At 38.5% G+C, this 18,782-nt stretch overlaps 1 long non-coding RNA gene across 2 annotated transcripts; it reads right to left on the minus strand.

Moving 5' to 3' along the window:
* Positions 1 to 6,633: 6,633 nt before the first annotated feature.
* LOC111861305 lies at positions 6,634 to 14,957 on the minus strand. 2 transcript variants are annotated; one of them, XR_002842218.2, is made up of 7 exons: positions 14,811 to 14,957; positions 13,740 to 13,886; positions 12,642 to 12,794; positions 11,357 to 11,438; positions 10,225 to 10,365; positions 9,043 to 9,121; positions 6,634 to 7,554 (listed from the first exon to the last, which is right to left on the minus strand). It is a non-coding gene; the product is annotated as an uncharacterized LOC111861305 (long non-coding RNA). The 2 variants fall into 2 exon arrangements; XR_002842217.2 differs by having other exon boundaries at positions 13,740 to 13,873; positions 14,811 to 14,954.
* Positions 14,958 to 18,782: the final 3,825 nt, after the last annotated feature.

Here is an 18,782-nt window from a genome sequence, read left to right on the forward strand (position 1 = left end):
ACTACACGTTGCCACAACACGGGACCCTAAACTCCTTATAGACATTACCATAAAAACATCAAAATCAAACATGGTACTTAGAATGTCTGTGTAAGATAAGTAAGTTGCTGTCTGATTGCAGAGGTAATTGTGAATATAAATTGGATAGGAACTGCTGCAGCTTTGGGGGTTGGTGGGGAGATGTTAAGGCATTTTTGTAATTGGTACAGTTAGAAATTTCTTGGCAGCTAATTCCTCAATAATCTGACAAGCCATAGTGGACAGTTAGGCATCGTATTGATGTAGTATTCTGTAATACAAGTTTATGGAAGTATGACTGCCATAACTTGGCTATGGTAAAGACAGATGGGTTGCAGCATAGTGAAAGCAACGTGAATCGCTTCTTTTAATTGTAACGTAATCCATAGAATGTTTGACAGTTTAGGACTTACACTGTTGCAAAATATTTTACATTTAAATATAAACATTCTGATGTATGTGAGGCTATTTGGATCCTTCTGGGTGGGATATTTGTAATTTATTTTAATAAATACTCTTCAGAGCCAATTATGTCTTTGCTTCATGTTTTAGGAAAACCTGTTACATGTACACCCTAAGGATGTCTGTACAGATACAGATGACACATGTAAGAGGAGATAAGAATTTTACGCACATTGTCAAGGGCTTTATTTGATAGATCCATACAGGTCAGTCGACTCCTCTGATGCAGGAGAGATTGATCTGCCTATGAGTCTTGCATTGTCACAGGAAAATGCAGATCAATATGGGCAGAACATTAATGTCCTGAACAGAGTTTGAGATCACCTGAGACGGTATGCATCTATGACAATGCAGCCAACTAGTTCATCCTTCATCCTCGCTGATACATATTTCTGCTTTACAGCATGCTGTCAGGAATGACTGGAATTGAGTGACCCCAACTGAGTGCTGATGGCTGTAATACAACCAATAAAGAAATGAAAACAAAGTTGTCCCTGTGCTTAGTGCAGCACCGCACTCAGAATATGTACAGGGTGTAAATAAAATGAAGTATATGAGAACATACAAAAAATCTGCCATAAGAGTCACATTGTAAATGCAGTTAACAAATAATTTGAAAATATTGAAGAATATTAATGTGTGGGATGAATAATATTAAAAAAATAATTGGATTAGGAGTAAATTCTGGAAAATTCTTGTCCTTTTATAAAAAACCACAAAACATTAAAATTCAGTGGCATGTTGAAAGAATACATGTTGGAAGTGTTTATGGAGGTAAGTTAAAATGCTTTCACTTCGATGCATAAAAAGCTGCAGTTATGTTCCCTGTGGATACCAACATGGAACCTTCAGGAGGTAAGTTCAGTGCCTTGTCTGCCGAGGCCAACACATCTACTGGTTGAATTTGCATATAAAATAACGTGCAGTGAATTTACAACTATCCTCAGAGCCTGATCAGAATAAATGTGGAATAAATCCTTACAAGACCAGTCATGGTATGTATAAAGCTCATGACTGGCTATACCAAACTGTTTAACGTGTGCTGAATACAGCAGTCATGACAAACACTGGATGAGTGATCGAGCATGACAAACATTAGCTCAGTGGTAAAGCAGTTGGCTTGTATGCACAAGAACATTGGTTCGAGCCCATGTGGAATGGGAATAGAATGAAGTGACAAATCATGATGGGGTGGAGCCAAGTTAATATACATGAAATAATACTTAATGCATAAGTTGGAGGTACAGTAGGAAATGCAAACAAAACCTTGTACTTTTTGTTCCAGTAACCTTCAACAACCTTCAAGAGCACAGCACTGCCGCAGCCCCAAGCTTTCAGCCTGGGATTTGATAGTTTGGCTACAGATGTAGCTGTATTTCCGAAGAAGGGGATGCAGTGGCCAATCAGCATCAACAGTCAGAGCCAAGTTAATATACATTAATCTAGTGCTAATTGCAAGAAATGTAAAAAACCCCTGAACTGTCTAAACTTGTAACCTCCAAAATACCTTCAAGAGTACATTTATAGCTACAGGATTACTGAGCAGTGTTGCAGATGAATGTTTATGTATTAGACAGGGTATGAGGATAAACTCTTTTTCCTTGATTCACCATCTGTGCAAGCCAAGTGGTCAACCCACATTCAGTAAACTCTTTTAATTTATGCTGAAATGCCTGTTCTGGGGAAATCATTTATTCTGTATGTCTCCTGTGACTTTAATCCCAGGGGTAAAGCACCATTTCCTTGTGCAGCACCCCCCTCCAGGTTCAATCTGAGCATCATGAGCTTTCATACTCTACTTCATATGGGGTCTGAAGCTTGCCTTCAGTGTAAAGGAGATGAACCAAGTGGATAAGAACTGACCAACTGGCTTGCAAAAATGGCCAATTGAAGAAAGGAAGTTCATCCTCATACCCTATCTAGGAGATAAATGTTTAAATGTTCAACTGTGGCAGTGATGTTAATCTTCATCAGAACGTTCACAGCTTTGACTTGAAATGTGCTCTTGAAGGTTTTGGAGGTTATAAGATCAAAACAATCAGGGTTATATATATACATTTCTTGTATCTTCAAAATATTTGCATTTAGCACTACATTCATGTATTTGTAAATGGACTTGGCCCCTGACCATTGATGCTTATTGTCTACTGTAACTCATTTTTCGGAAATATGGCACCATTTGCAGCCAGATGCCCAGAGCTGCAACATGTCTTGTGTTCTTGAATGTCCTTGAAGGTTATTACATAAAAAAATTGCGGGTTTTGTTTAAATTTCCTGCTGTACCTATAAGTATTGCAGTAGGCACGAAATTCATGTGGACTTACATGCCCCCGCCCTTTAATGTTGATTGGCTACACAGTCAGTCACGTGATGGAGGGGGGGGGGCCGATGATAACTCCTTTTTCCCCCCTGGAGGCGTGGTTTCGTTTACTGTGCCGGTAGATTGTGCAGTAAGCATTTAAATGGCCCCGCCCATTAATGCTGATTGGCTACTCATTACTCATGGTCGTGTAACTGCCGCATGTTCGTGTTCCTGCCGCGGTGCATCGGAAAGTACCGGGTTTTTGTTTACATTTTGCCGCGGTGCAACGGAAAGTCCCTGGTGCTAACATAAAGTTCCGGGGTGTTAACAAAAAGTTCCCCGGTTTGTTTACATTTCTTGCTGTATGCACAAAATCTGCAAAAGTACTGCCCTGCTTCGGGTTTTCCAAATAACCTCCGGGTTTTCACAAAAACCAATCAGGTTTTCAGAAAAACCTTCCGGGTTTTCCAAGTAACCGTGTTTGTTTACATTTCTTGCTGTATGCACAAAATGTGCNAGCCATGTCTGATGATAGGGAGAGATGGTCCGTGCGACATCGGTGATACTTAACCAACTGACATGGCTGAAAGCCAGAGCAGATTTCATCCACTGTAGCTGCCATGGAAGCTTCAGATCTTGTGTTTAACGTGAGGTTTACACTGTAGTTAAAAAGGTAAAGCAGAGTAATTTTATTTCAGGTGTACACAGTATCTGTTACATGCCACAGGAAATTGAAAATGTGACTATCCATATATGAATTGAGAGCTTACAGGATTTTTTTCTGAATTGTTATAAAAACTGGCACTTTTAATATAATATTACTGTTAAGAGACAAGTTATGGCTGCCATAGGAATTCTGTGTTCCAGGCAGTGACGTGATACAATGGCAAGTGTCCTCTGTACGCAGGACGCCACTGGAGAGCAACAAATATTTAAATATGGATTCCAATTTCACAATGTGGGATATTTCATTGGGAAGTGTATCTGTCTTCTCCTGGTGACAGAGCCTGTACAAGGGCATGCTGCAAGTAATGACTCCCAATTTCTTTTCCATAACAGCAATTTCTTTGAAACAGAAATGGCTACCTTCCTTGGACTTTGTTCCTTATTTTATACAATTACCTCAAACAACCACATATTTCATGTACAGGTATTCGTCAATTAATGCATTAGTTGTATTCCCAAAAGGAGTCACAGGGGGTGCAATGACATAAATGATATCAGGTAGGCCGAACTTTCTCTTCTCCCCTTGCATTCCTCCTCCACACCTGAACAGCATCCTAATCCCCCCTTCTTCTGACCTCTCTTGATGGGCCAGCAATTAGTTCATACTAAAGCAAGTGTTACAGGTCTAAATTAATTGACTGCATTAAAATGAATAAACATGTTTCCAACTTGCATATACCAAGGAGTACCTGTACTTCTGTAAGTCTGGCAGGACAGAACTACATTTTCACCACTGTCTTATGGAGGCATTACTTTTCAGCATACCCTTCCAGGATGAATGTTGCTTATACCAAAGCCCACCAGTGGACACATCACGATCCACAGTCTTACACCCAGTTTTGTCACGATCTGGTTTGATATCTTCCTTCCACCACTTTTGCTTTGCCAAGTGGATGCTTTCCAGCATGTTCCAACAAAAATATCGTATGTATGTGTGTTCAATTCTTTACTGGAGTCCGTCATAACACAACATAATGGTCAAAGTTAAAATTACCTAGCTATATGTTTCGGCTATTTAAAGCCATCATCAGGCAAAACACATGATTACTATATTCAGACACAATTAGTAATCATGTGCTTTGCCTGATGATGGCTTTAAGTAGCCGAAACATATAGCTAGGTAATTTTAACCATGACCATTATGTTGCTGCATTACGATGGACTCCAATAAAGAATTGTATATAACAACACAACAGGATGCACAGAAATTAAAAGTATTTGTGTTCCCCCATCTCAGGTACAAGTCCTTGATGTAATTTTCCTGACAAAACTGGAAAGCTGTATAATCATCAAGTTCCTTGGTGGGGACGTTGTGTGGTATAACACTGTGTTCTAGTCTGGCAAGCAGATACCAGGGTTCTGGTGAAACACACTACACTGCAGTCTGATAGGTGGATACTAACGTTTAGGTGGAATGTGTGCCTCCATCTTTAGGATGACTCCAGATATCAGACATTTAGGTTACGTACGTACAGATGTTTGAATTCACAATATGAAATCAGGTCATCCACAAACAGCAGTTTCATTTGGCCGAAGACATGGGATAAAATACTGTGTAGGTTGGTAGAAGTTTAATGACATTTCAGACGAACACAATGCCTTCAGCTTCAATTTTCCATCCTGAAGATGGAGGAAGTATATTTGTCTGCAGTGTTGGTTAAAACAAATTACAGAGCATTACATTTCAGAAGACTTGTCCTCAATAATATTGTGGATGTGACAGGATGTACCCTTACAAAGGTGGCAGTACATTCCTCCAAAATGTTGGCAGACTCCTACCCACCTACACAGTGTCACTTCCAACTTCCTCATGATCACTGCCATGAATATCTCAAATCTCTCATGTAACACTGGTGCTTGTAGATGACTGTACTTCCATTTATGAACAAGAAATAGTGGCACACTACAACAATACAGTAATTGTGCTGTACTGATTAAACTGAACTGTGATCAGTACAGATGAATTACATTACATAATGAAATCAATTCTCAGAGCGTTGTTTGAACAATTCTTCATCACAGTAGTGAGTCTGTTAGGAAATCTGTACAAATTAATAAGAAATTGTAAGTCTACCGTTACAACCATTTAAACCTACTGGCCTGACGCTTCAGTGGCCCTGCCTGGGTTCCAACTGCACGTGGTCACCTCACGTTTACAGTGAAACTCTGAGTGCATACAAACATGTCATGAAATTTAAGCATTTTTATATAATTTTTCCTAAGATGATATACATTTAAATACTACTAGTTACTATAGGATTCTGACATTGGTGTATAACACACTGATATATTGGGTTTTTGGACTTTATCAATCGTCGTGGTTTTTAAGATAACTAATAAAAACATGACATTTCGGAAACTGGATGTGTTTCCGTCCTCAGGTGAAGGAAAAACACCTATTCTGTTGGGTCCGTCAGAAAGAGCTAGCCTCAATCACTAGATACACTCCATACATAATTCCAACCTTGCATGTAACCACACTAACTGAACAACATAATCTGCATGCACCTAACAGAGTAGGTGTACATGTTTTAAATTATAATCCCTATTTCGTGAAGAAATATACAAATGTAACAACTTTTGTAATAATGTGATTTCAAGTTAATTTCTATTAACAAAGACTAAAACATACTGAAACTGTCTTAAATAATTAGGTGGCTGGAATATATGTGACTGAGGTTGTCAACTTACAGTTATACATTACTGATATCAAGAAAAATGTAAATTTGAGAACACCTGTAGTCTGTCTGTGTATCTTCTTAAGTGAAGATTAGTACACATCAGGATTACAATTCAGACTTCAGATAATGTTCAGCATTGACATATATATTCATTTTGGGTTCAAATCATTATCACCATCTCCAAGAAGATGCCTTAAGATCAGTCTTACATAGTTTCATGAATTGAAATTATTATTGGCCAAGTCTATGTGTCTTTCAAGTTTTCGTATACCTACAGAAGACTCTTCATCATCTGCATGTGGATTAAACACATGACTTTTATAACCGCATATAAGATTTGTAACCACCATCCAGTGGGATTGATAAAAGTTGTTTTTAATTTTTCATCCTTTACATGTTCCAGTCAAAACGACCATCTTCAGAAGGATATTATCAACACATATGGAAACTACTGTTACAAGTCATAGATATATATGTTATATCATTGATTTGTTAAAACATCTAAAATTATTACAAAAGTGTAAGGACAAGAAACCAAATTGCTTCTACTTTAAAACAAACACTGAACATTATTTTGTAAACAGACTAATTGTAATATTTTTTAGATGTTTTAACAAATCAATGTACACCTTAATATTAGTTAAAAGCTATAACATATATATGTATGCCATGTAACAGCAGTTTCCATCCGTGTTGATAATATCCTTCTGAAGATGGTCATTTTGACCGAAACATGTAAAGGACGAAAAACTAAAAACAACTTTTATCAATCACACTCGGCAGTGGTTAAAAACCTTATATATACAGTTACTAGTGTGACAGACCAGGATGACCCAAGTTACTTTTATAACCCATTACAAATGTTTCAGTGATATATCACTGGTGCTTTACAATGATTTGCAGTAGACTGTATATCTTCTGATTCTGTTGCTTGTATAATTTTACAGTTTTTCATACTGGCCTATCAATGAACAAGGGTTTCTTTCTTCCCTTGGAAGGATACAATATTGCTATTTCAATCAAGAAAGGCCAAATAAAATTACTGATTAATGTCTGATTTAGCTTAGAGGCTGTTCATCTGGCTCATGTCCTATAAACAAGCAACTAATCACTAGAAATTGTATCTTTCAGCTTACAGGTGCCAGCAGGAGAAGCACTGTATTCATTTGAATGTCACATGAACTGTGTGGCCCTCCTTCCAGTACACATAGGCACTGTCGGCAGGTGCAAGCTGTGTCTTATTTAAAAAGAGAGATGATATTCCAGACAGTAAGAAACAATAAAACATAAGTCCACGCCAAAGTTCAGAGTTGGTGCCAGCGCATTACATGAGGAATTTGCAGTTTTATTTTTGAGATGGTTGCCCTGAAAAAGAAAGAAATAAAAGAAAATGTAGTAATGCTCATGTAAAACTTGAAGATCTCACAAAAACCTCACACGGTGGTTTTCTTTTTGAAAATGAAATTTCATATTCTGCATCAAAAACAGAAATTTTTAGTAAAGCATCACAGTACCAGGGAGGAAAGTCTTATTAATCAATCCATCATTAAAATGACACTTCATAGTGTACAGTCTACAAATTACAACAAGACAAGTGACATGCTCAGACGAAAACAAATATTTACTTTGCAGCAGTATAATCACCATGTGACATTACTGACATGACTATATGGCTTCCCATCCACTCAGCCTTTAAGTTAAAGCTATGAATTACTGTTACTTGCAATGTCAAGATTAGACAAATTTTGAATTTAGTTCACTGGTTTCCTCTAGTAATCTTGTGATCTCATGTCTAAGTCTGTCAGTTAATGAATACAATTTTTTTAATTAGAACTGGTTGTTTTTTCAGTGAATTCAGACGAAAAGCATACTCATGTTTGTTTACTGCCACCAAGGACCACAAATGGAGACTGCATTTCTTTCTGCTTCTGCTGCAAAAGGCTAAGCATTCCGAGTGGGTGTCTGTTGAGCTCATCTGTTTCATCGACTGGGGGGGGGGAACAATTTAATCATTTTCAGATGGGGCACAGTCTGTTTGCCCTTAAACATTCTGTAATATCTGCAGCTCCTGTCACTGATTATCCTAACAGCTGGCAAACTTTAAGTTAGTCTGCTGCTTGAAGTCATCAATTTCTCCCAATTTCCAACCCATGGTCTGTGTCTATGTCTACTAGCCTAATGACAACTGAACAAATATGCTGTGTGTTTTACGAGGAGGCTCCATCTGACTTGCCACAAAGTTGCAGTATTCGCTTCTGTCCTGAGATTGAAGCTACTGTGTATGTTTGTAGTCAGCAGAAAATGAATGCACAAGAAGTATGGATGGATATCTATCTGCTATGTGGAATCGTAGACATGTAACAATAACTAAAATTTGCTTCCTTACGGGGCACCATTCAGCAGTTTCCTCATTTATAATTTTAAAACACCTGATAATGACCTTTTAGGTTGAAACATGTAGTTAATAACTTTTAGGAAGTTTTACAGAAGGACATGCTGCACATGAGACTGGGAATAACTTGGTACTAAATGAAGTGCAGCAGGGTGCTACAATATACTAAAAGTAAAGTTAAGGTATCCCTGTAACAGGCCGTGGAGGCCCATAGGGGCGTGAGATGTTGAGGTTCCCACATTTTCTAGACAATCGGCTCACAGCCCTATGCGCCGGCCGCCCTTTGCCCCCAAGAATATTCCTGGTACTCATTTCTGGCTGAGTCGACCCCAGGGTCATAGTGTGGCTGGAAGGATTATGTCAACTGAAAAAATCCAATGACTTCATCAGGACTTGAACCCATGACCTTCCAGCTTGTATTAGAAATAAGAGCTCATGACCAGATCTGGACTGATACTCACTCCTTCCTGTTCAGTTTTCTTCATTCACTTCTCCACTTTATTTTTGTCGGGTCCCTTTCCATGAAATTCATGAGAAATTCTGAAATTAGAAATAGAGACACTGTCACTGTCACTGTATTTTAGGATCTTACAGAATGTGGCCATGTTTCCAAGTAACATGTAAAATCCTTCTATCCTGAAGTTTCAGCCAGAGAAAAGGGTATCATCCATATATAGTTCAACCTGTTATTTTGTGAAAGAATACAAATATGTAACATTCCATTTTCAAACACAACTTACTCATACAGCCAATAACCAGAAATAGGCATGCTACAGCACATTAAAGTCGTAGGGATTGAAATGATTAACACAAAATATTTTAATAAAAGTACAATGGGACAGTAATAATTTCAAGGCATGTTTCTTCCTAATTCATGCAATCTATCTGCAAAATGAACCATTCTGCCACATTCTATGCCTACACAACAAACTGTATCAAGTACAAAGTATTTACACACTCAAATGTTACAATATGTTGGCTAGTTACAAACTGTCACATGCAGAATGGGAGAAAAGGAAGTCAAAACAACATTTATATATCAAAATGTTCTACCGAAAGCATCTGAGGTGGAAGGCAATAACCTCACCACCCATGATAGGGTAATCTTGATAGTGCTGGTCAGCAGAGGGACCCTACAATTTAACATGGGGGGGGGGTTATCCTTTGTATTCCCAAAGCTTTTACTCTGGTAGATGTGAAGGCATCATCTGTGAGCAGAAGAATCTGTACACAAATGCAAGTGCTGATTGAACTCAGGACCTTCTGAATAGGCATAACAGGTCCCCAAGACCTTTTTCTTAAGGACCTACTTTAAGTCTGTAGTGTTGCTCCCAACTCAGTCACTATGTAAATATGGCTGATGGTAGACAACTAAAAGAACATGTGAGTGGCATGATGACAATACAGAGTTTCACATAAATCCATCAGTTGGTTCACACATTATCGTGAGGATGGCACACATGGATGATAAACACAGTAGTCATATAATCTTGTCTGTTTCCACTGAAAAACTGCTTCCTCCTTGGAATTTTTTGTTACAATGGCACTTACTCTCTCTGCTCTAAAGAATGTACTACCATTGGACAGGCTACCCTCCACAGTGTGACCTATCTTAAAACAGATATGCTATTATCTGTGTTAACCTGAAAGCCTCCTTTGCACTAAGTACATCTCCATCATCATCTGTGTAGTCGAGTTTAACATTTGGTTTGTAGCCCTCCTTTTCTTTGAAGTCTCAGGTCAGACCACTGTAGCGCTTGCGATGTCCAAACTTTTCATCATCTCTGAAAAAGATAAAGCAATGCTGAACATTAAATTCCTTAATTAGTCTTACTTGCTTGCTTCGTCCTGTCTTGACCATTGTGAACACCTCCATAATACTCAAGTGGGTCAATCCCGAGAGACAAGACGAGACTTGCAATCCAGTTATAGAGGAGATGACACAGTATTCAAAGCTCAGATAATCTTTACCCTTCAAAATCTCCTACTCTACTCCATAATCAAAGCAAGTGGCCGATCCTTGTCCCCATGACAACTCTCTTCCCTAAGGCCTGCTGCAGAGAAGACTTGACAGCTACAGGACAACTTAGGTGACTTAGTCTGCAGCACCTGCTCATGCTAGTTCCTCGCTTGTGGATTTTTATACCCTGAAGATGGAGGCGATACGATCCACCAAAACACCAGTTTACATAATATCTATACAGTGACACATCCCAGGAGACAGCATTCTTCATGAGTGACATTATTTACATACCAAGACATTATACAGTAAAAAAAAAAGTAGTTATCCCTGTAGCAGACCGTGGAGGTCCATAGGGTTGTCAGACATTAAGGCTCCTACATTTTCTAGACAATCGGCTCATTGATGGTGGTGAGGTTGTCAGCCTTACGCACCAGCCGCGCTTTAGTCCCCACGAAAATTCCTGGTGCTCATTTCTGTTAAGAGGCTGGGCTGACACCAGGGCCATACTGCAGCTGGAAGGATTAGGTCAACTGAAAAAAAAAACAATGACCTCGTCAGGACTTGAACCCATGACCTTCCAACTTGTAGCACAGTGCCTCAACCAACTGTCCTACTGCTACTAATATTAAACAGTTATGATTAATGTGTTTCTACAAAAACCCTTAACAAAACTGCAGTATATGATTAAATATGGTACACCATTTATGAAATACTTGAAATATAAACGCACAATTAAAACCAACACTAAAGTGTCAATATCGCTTAATTTGAATAGGCCTATGTTGTACTTAAAGAATCTGCTAATTACTCACCAATCTCAAATTCATTCCTAGCTCCACGGTTACCTTCTTCTTCCTGACGTTTCTTCTCTTCAATCATTTCCCTCTCAAAGTCCTGTAATGTAAAGTTTTTATGAGATTAGCAGAACACAAATGCGCAGCCCAAAAATTACCAATTCAAAATTACCTTGAGATTGACTGAAATCCAAACTGATTACCCACCAATCACTGTATAAAAAATTACTGCACTGTAAAGTACTGACTACACTGTGTAGGATTTGAGCATCTGACAGCAGTGGTTTTGAAGAGTTCTGTCATCTGGGATATAATGCCATGTAGTCTGTCGAAAGTCAACAGACTTTTGCAGAACACATCGCCTCCATCTTCATGGTTGAAGAATAAATCAAGCAAGAAACCAGCGCTGGCAGGTAACAAAGCCAAGCTTCCTATCTGCTTCATGCCGGCTTCTTGTTTCATTTATTCTTTGAACCTGAAGATTCAGATGACATGTTCCCCCAGAAATTCGGATGATACCCCAGAAGACAGAATTCTTCTGACTATACTGACCATCTTGAAACTTCTTTGCCAAAATGTCTCTTTAATATCTTAGTATGCTTTAAAGTTACAGATCCATTAGAAACACACTCTCATTTTGCCAAGCAATGTACACCTGCCAAACTACTTCTGAGTTTGCAGTGAGAATACTGTGACAATTAACATTCAATTCACTTTGCAATGAATAAAATTACAAGAACTATTGGTTTTTCATTTAGTCATATTCTGAGCTATTTATTCATCCCTATTTCAATTTCACATATAATTCCTAGTAGCATATTTTCTATCCTTGTATCATGCACATGGTACAGGGAGAAAAAAGAAATAAAAGATGGAAAAAAAGACTGGATTTCAGATTCTTGTAGAGAAGATTAAGAAAGGCACTATCTTCTGGGAAGTAACATCCTGTAAGTCCACTGACATTCCTTCAAAATGCTTATGGATCTTATCACATTATATGGCATTTTAATCTGAGTGGCACCACTTGCCAAGAAGAAGAAAAAGATTCTACCATCTCAACTATCACATTCTTATTGTATAATGAGTCCTTTCATTTCTAAGATTTCTGTTAGATATTTCCAGTTCAGTAATTTATATATCCATTATCAAGGAATTTAACTGTAATTAAAATATATTCTAATTCTGTTGCAGCTGCAGTAAACAGCTGTACATGGGCAATGGACTGTATCTAGTCTTGACACGTGCTACATCGAAGTGCCTTGCTAAGTGTACATTTATCTGCGGATGGTTATATTGCACTCACAAGTAGTTCCTGAGTGTCCTCATCCCTGTTGCCAGAGAGACCATAAATGGGGACGTCACCCAACGTATAGCAGAATTCTGCAGTAGCATTCAGCACAATAGAACCACCTTCCATGTTTCCTTCTCAGTTTCTCTCCAGTACTGACTCTGCCACCTACAAACATCACAAATCACAAACAGTTAAATTATGTAGCTATAGAGAATTCTGTTTTGTAGTACCCATAAATGCAAAACTGTCCCTATGCTTAATTAGTTATGCTCTAGATGGAGGTGAGTACCACTCCCACACCCAGGGAAACAGCCCCTGGTGCCTATTTGACAAGAGGCCATAACAGGTCTCAATAACCAAAATACAAGAAAGGATGATAGTATAAATAAAGGTAGAGCTCTCCCTGTAACAGGCTGTGGAGGCCCATAGGGGTGTGAGACATAGAGACTCCCATACTTTCTCGACAATAAGCACACAGATGGCAGTGAGGTTATCAGCCTAACACGCCGGACGCCCTTAACCCCTCCAAGAATATTCCTGGTACTCATTTCTGTTAGAGCCTGAGTTCGCCCCAGGGTCACAGTGTGACTGGAAGGATTCAGTCAATCTAAAAATCCAATTACCTAACTGGGAATCAAACTCATGACCTTTCAGTTTGTAGCACAGTAAGAAAGGATTATGATATTACTTAAATGTGAAGATATGATTTACTGGTTTGAGGCACAACACAACAAACTGTGAGAGAAACAATTTAATAGCCCTCAGGTTAAATTACAATATAGTTTCTCTAGGGTACAATGGTTTTGTACAGTAACCAAGGAGGAAACATCATAATGAACTTTACTACAAAGTTCTGTGCAACATTTTATAACTGGAACATATGGAGATACCCTGTAGGAACTAAACATGGCACAAGATTCTGTAGATAGGGACAATTTCATCGCCTTCCACCACCTATCCACAGTGCTGCTCCTCTCTTGTCTCAGGGAGGAAAAGCAGAGAGGCAGGTAAGGGGAGAATGGCCTTGATTGAACAAGAGAAATGACCCACCCCCCTACAGCCAAACATTTGTGAGAAGGATTAAAAAGGAAATCTGCCGATGTGATGTACCTTTTTTACACTGTTCTTTGATTCTGTAATAGCCTCCTGCAGCTTCAGTCTCCGTGCTTTCTTGAGGGCTACCTGTAGCTCCAGTTCGCTGCCATCCGGCTCAATCTTGATGGTGAGCAGTATCTCTTCTGGTGCTGAAAGTTGTGTCTGATTATTAATAACATTCAAAACTGCTCCTGCACCACATTTCCTTTCATGTTTTCACAACACACTTCGTAGTGGAAACTATATAGTATCAATTGGTTGATGGTTAGTAAATAATGTATTCAAAAGTCTTGGTGCTTGTCACCTGATTAGGGATACTAACAAGGGAATGGTCCAATCCGACATGTCGAAACCTGCCCTGATTTTTTTTTTTTACTGCAAGAGTACATACAACAAAATCCCCTGTCAAAATTTTAGCTGCTAATACGCACTGCAAGCATTTTTTAAAAATTGCTGAACATGGCCAATATTATAGCCTGCCAGACTCTTGGAGAAATGTCCACCCCTAGCAAAGCAGAGCAGTATGCAAGACGCAATACGGCTGACTCACAGCCTAGGCTTCTGGTGCTTCGGTAGACAGATAATATGGTACAAATGCATTGTAATCTGACCAAGTACACAGCTGGGGTTGTACAGTGCGTACAATCAAGTGCGCGCAACTCCTCCCCGCGACTGCATCCGTTCTGCGGTGGTATGACTCACGGCAAATTGCAGCCGCGGCGCGCACTTGATTGTACGCACTGTACAAACCTCTGGTACAAGCGGTTCCTTGTACACAAAAAATGAGTAACTTCGGCAATTTTTAAAAAATACCTGCAGTGCGTATTAGCAGCTAAAATTTTGACAGTGGATTTTGTTGTGTGTACTCTTGCAGTGGGGGGGAAATCAGGGCAGGTTTCGATATGTCGGATCGGACCATTCCCTTGTAAGTCCAATCAACGTTTGTCTGGTGGTACTGTGAAAAACCATGAAAAAGCCTATGTCGGGTTAGCCAGATGTTCCAGCCGAGATTGATGAACACAAGAACCCAGTTCCCCCCCCCCTTTTTTTTTTTTAGTTTTGAAAGTAACATGCGTCTGTACTTACAGTATGATTGGCCGTGTTTATTTCTTATTGTAGCAGTTCAATAATTTTTTGTGCTGATTATGACAACAAGCACTGGCTACCTCACTTGATTCACTATCATCACTGATGAAAACTTCATCGCCACCTTTAACCACTGCACCAACTGCCATTTTGGATATCAATAAGAGTGATGATCGATGGATCGATCTCTCGGGAATTTCTTATGCAGCTCCTAATAATTTTGTAGAAACACCAAAATTATTCAACTTATAAAATAATTTATACTCAACATCACACAGCTCTCGTATGCTGAGTGCCATTAAACTACAAGAAGAAAAACAGAATGAATTTTGAACTTTGATCAAAGGTAATGCAATATTTATACATTTTAAACTTGATTGATAGCTCAGTCGGTATGTTCCTGGTGAGGGCGAACGTCACGGTGGTCACGGTCGTCACCATTAAGAACAAGAGAACTTCAATTACAGACCAAAAGTAAAGTCTCGTCTCGCCAGCTATAATCTAATTAAATAAGTTTCTGCAAGTCACCTTTGTCACTAGATGGTAGCAGTTCTGTGCTTTGATTTCTTTATTGAATCATGGGTCATATGTGAAAGCAGTACTGTATGTACACATGAATAATGAGATAAAAGTTTCGACGAATTCACGAGAAAAACCATCTGCCGGAATTGAGGATGCAAATTATATTTTAATAATTCTTCAGAACTCTGTGCCCCGCGGTGTGCCAAACCATGTATTGCGTGTGTCTGTGTAAAACTTCATTGTCACGGACTTCCTACCACGGATCCCCGCCCACCATCCCGTTTAACCCAAGTGCACATGGTATTAAAATTATTTTTATCAACACACAGTATTAACAGTAGCCCCTACACTATTCCACACGTTCCACACCCATTTACCATGTTAAGGGTACGATGACAAAACCCAGGGCAATTTCTATAATAATATACCACATGTCTTAAAAAATCTACCAATTTCTTTCATAAAAATAAATTATTTCTTTTAAAAAGTATTAAAGGATGTTAAAACCTCTTATAAAATGGGTACTGAGGGCTCTTCCCCCAGGCATAAAGCAGTTGGGGTGTGAAACTGACAACTCACCTCCAAGTAGAGCCGAGGTCAAAAGAAGTGGATTTATACATCCACTCCCCCTACGCCTTCATGTCCTAGTGCTGAATTAGTTAGGCACAGAGACAAGTTTACCTTTTTTTACAGGATGTTAAAAGCAGAGTTTAAATGAATAAAATGTGAAGTCAAGAAGTAGCCACAATGATTAGCTTTTCTTTGGGATCTTTTTTATGAAGTATTTTCTTCTTGTTGAAACATTTAAGAACATCTCTACTTTTGTATAACTTGTGATTAATGGAAGCTTTCTGAAAAAGAAACAGTGGTTGTATGTATATACAAAGAGGCAGGTTAGTCAAGTGACTGAATGTGGGTTGGATGAGATTTTCAGTCTCACATGGAGCAAGGATTTTACATTCTATTGTCAAATTCACATTGCCTCTAGGTTGAATACAGCCTCCTACCCACTGGCTACTGAAGTCTATTCTGCAGGAATAAAGCAACCAGAGTATATAATAACGAGTATGCCAAAATCTCAACAAGGCTCTTTATTTGATTAAATCCTTACGTGACTCAGTTAGCCAACCTGTATTAAGAAATGTCTATTTTATTAAGTTTGAATCTGTATTGAAATATGGTAGTATTTTTTGGGGTGGGGGGCGTAAGGACTCTGAAACTGTATTTAAAATACAGAAGAAATGCCTAAAAGTGATTAAAGGTGTTAATAATATGGTATCCTGTAAAAATATGTTTGGTGAATTTAAGATTTTAACTGTTACCTCATTATATATATTTGTGATTTTATTTTTTATAATAAAGAATAAGATATATACAACTCAGTATTTGACATTCACAGCTACAATACCATACATAAACATAAATTATATGTCCAGTTTTGTAATACTGACTGTTGCAGAAAAGGTGTAATTAATATGGGAAGTAAAATATTTAATTGCCTTCCCCTTGAATTGAAAAGCATTAAAAATTTTAATGTTTTTAAGAGGAAACTAAAAAATTATTTGTTGTGCAGCCCTTTCTATTTTCATGAATTTTTCAACTAATGTTAGATTGATGACTAGCTTGATGATTGTCTTTTGGTTTGCAACTTTTAATATTGCGTTTACATGTTTTATGTTACTGACATTTTTCTTTCGGTCTCCTGTATTTTTTTATTATGTTCCTTATAATGGTTGCTATATTATTATAGTGATAAATCACTGTGTAAATTTTATATGACTTTCACATGTCATGTATTCGTTATTATTTCTTGACATGTCAAATTGTATTCACTTCAGTTATGGACAAAAATAAAGTTGAAAGTTGAAACCACTTGCTCGAATCTAGTGTCAATTTATGTCTATTCCCTCATATGCTTTCATCCCATGGGGTTTAGCCACATGGGAAAATTCACCTTTAACATTTCAAGCTGGTATTCCACGTATGTCCTTGCTAGGCTGTGAGGTTTGCTGCCATTTAAATACCACTACAGCTAGTAGGGGTTTAATTGTCAGTTTGAGGGGTTAATATTCATCTAATAACATTATATTTTTCTAACATAATCAAAACTTTGTGTCATCAAACACAGTAACACTTGGCATATTCTTTGACCCTGAAGATGGATGCAGTATGTTACTCTTAAACAATAAACTTTTACTGGATCACAATGTGTCAGACCAGAAGATAGCACTTGTTCATGATCATTGTTGTGATAACCTCAAATAGGACAAACTGTAAGAACTTTATATTTCACATCATTGCCTTTAATAAAAGTGCCTGGGTGGCACACTGCGATCCAGTAGGAACCACGGCACAACCCTGGCTTGGCTACAACTCTGATATAGATCAGATTAAATGTGGATTTGTTATATGATGAATGACATATTGCCTATTTTGTAATCCATCACCAATAGGAATCAGTGTTACGTTTAAATGTTCCTACCACGGCGACTCGGGTTCAATCCCAGGTCTGGTCAAGTGGGATGTGTGGTGGACAAAGTGGTGCTGGGGCAGGTTTTCTGTGAGTACTTTGGTTTCCCCTGCCAATCTTCATTCCACCAATTGCTCCACAATCACCCTCACCTATCATCTGAGGCTGGTACAATAGGCCAGAAGTGACCACAGTACAAGGACTTAGTCCCACACCACTAGCAATAAAAAAAGTTTAAATGTGGCATGAATAATGAAATTAGCTCAGTGAGATTCTCTTGAAGGGGTGCAACTCCATTTTCATGAGAGACAAATAATATACAAACATACATGTACATTGTCATTTTAACTGTTTACAATTGCTTTGGTCTGGCAGGTCAAGAGAAATTATGCAGTCTTAAATGGTTTATTATTCACAAAGATGTTCAGTATCATAATTTTGTAACAAAATTTTGTGTATGCCAAAAGTTTCTCATAGCTACAGTTTTTATATTGTGAACTGTAAGACATCATCAGAAGCGGCCTCCATAGTCTAGGGGTAACATTCCCACCTCATGACTCAAGGTACACGCGTTCAAACCCGGCTGAAAAATTCAGGGAACAAGTCCTCCTGGAGGGACTTTAAGCCGTGTGTCCCGTGTCGTAGATTTATGGCATGTAAAAGATACTCATGTCTCTAGGAGACCTCTGAGCAAAATTAGGCAAGTTTCCCACCCAAGTAGTTTCCAATTCCTCCGGTAGATGGGAAGTATCGGGGACCACTGCCAGGGAGGGCCGACCTCGCTGGCAGAACGGGGCTGATAGCGAGCACCAGTACTGGAAGGGCATGGCGACTAGTTAGAATAATTAAAGGAGGACGCACAATAGATCAACGAATGGTTGCAGTGTGCATGGGGAAACCCACCCCTTCCAAATAATAATAATAATAATAATAATAATAATAATAAGACATCATCAGTAATATAAATTGGATAAGGAGTG

The sequence above is a fragment of the Cryptotermes secundus genome, unplaced genomic scaffold (genome assembly GCF_002891405.2).
Source record: "Cryptotermes secundus unplaced genomic scaffold, Csec_1.0 scaffold158, whole genome shotgun sequence".
NCBI classification, from domain to species: Eukaryota; Metazoa; Arthropoda; class Insecta; order Blattodea; family Kalotermitidae; genus Cryptotermes; species Cryptotermes secundus.